Source organism: Octodon degus, unplaced genomic scaffold (genome assembly GCF_000260255.1).
Source record: "Octodon degus isolate 3935 unplaced genomic scaffold, OctDeg1.0 scaffold00129, whole genome shotgun sequence".
Lineage (NCBI taxonomy): Eukaryota > Metazoa > Chordata > Mammalia > Rodentia > Octodontidae > Octodon > Octodon degus.
In genome coordinates, this window is record NW_004524705.1 from 944032 (window position 1) to 945591 (window position 1560).

A 1560-nucleotide genomic window follows, 5' to 3' on the forward strand; every position below is an offset into this window, starting at 1 on the left:
TACTTCCAATTTGATTTGAGACTGTCTCATTGCTATCTGTTTATCAATAAAACTTTGAAAAAAAATTTAAAAAAATAAAAAATAAAAATAAATAAAATAAATAAATAAATAGAAAGGAACGAAGAGAATCCAAGAGGGTCATTTAGATTTAACAAGGGCCTCGATTTACCCACGAGGCCTCTACCTTCATGCTGAGGCCCTGCCTTACGATGCTATTCACTGGCCATTAAGTTACATTATAGGAATTTGGGAGAGAGACAACAGCAGAGCCAAGGGCCCTGGACCATGTAACAAGGGCTGCCTGGCTGGCTGGCTTTCTCTCTTTCTTATCCATTTTATGTATCTGGTACAGGGTCTCACTAAGCAGCTCAGACTCTCCTGTTTTTAGCCTCCCCAGTGCGGGGATTACAGGCGCGCACTACCATGCCCAGACTCGGTCACCGGCTCAGCGCACCCCGGGGGCGGGGCCAGCACAGCATGCAGGAGCAGGGATCGAACCTGGTTCCTGCGCTTACAAAGCAGGCACTTAGTCTGCTGAGCTATCCCCCTGGCCCTCTTGGCTTTCTTGAAAAGATAAATAAATGAAATGGTCTACCCCTTTTCAATGTAATATGAGTGTTTTAGCACACGTACAGCACTCACGTACTGACTGCTGTTCAAGCCTGTTTGAGGATGATGAATTCCTAGTTCTAAAAATGCTTGTTAGCATAAGACCAGCCAAGAAAGAAGAAAGAAGTGAAAACTTGAAGCAGTTGAGTTTCATTTGCTTTGGGTACTTTTTGCACCAAGGTTACTTATGAAAAGGGATCAGCTTTGAAAGTTCCTAGTTACTGGGGAATTTAAGCCTCTTAAAGTCATCGAGATTCCTGTTCTCCAAATAATTAAAAACTACTGCTGACTTAAGCCGTGATCAGCTAATCTCAGAAATAAACTGGCCAAACATGTGACACTGGGATGACTTCCTGACCATTACGGTTCCTGTTCTTGGACTGCAAAAATTTATAGTTCATTTTACAGTTATAAATTGATCTCTCTTTTTTTGTGTGATGTTGTAAAATCAAAGTACTACTTTATTAAATGAGTTATTTTGCATGATATGAACATCAATATAATTACAATTGTAAAAAAAAAAATTTATAACAAGGATGGACTGATTTTCAGATTTCCAAATCAGAGTCAACTGTACATTTACACAAAATTGTCTTTGCATGAAGCCCAAAAGGGAACAGCATAAAAATGAGTGTTTCTGTAGCCCCTTTATTTTTGCTGATCAACAGTTTGTTAGAAAAGCAGCTGCAGGTTTGTTACCTAAGGTCTGAGACAGTAGAAGAGTCAAAGGTGCCGTGAGTTCACCTGTAAACAGTTTTATGCTTGCACGTCAGCCAGGTCTGGAGGAAGAGGGGTCTTAGGATGCTTGCTCTCAAAGTGCTGCTTGAAGGTCTTCGGGCCTGGCATTTGTGGCCTGCAGACAGTGCGGGTGTATATTAAGGCAGCTTTGGCAGCAGCCTTTTGCTCATGCCCTTGTTTCTTCTTTTGTCCAGCCTGCTTTTTGGCATTTTT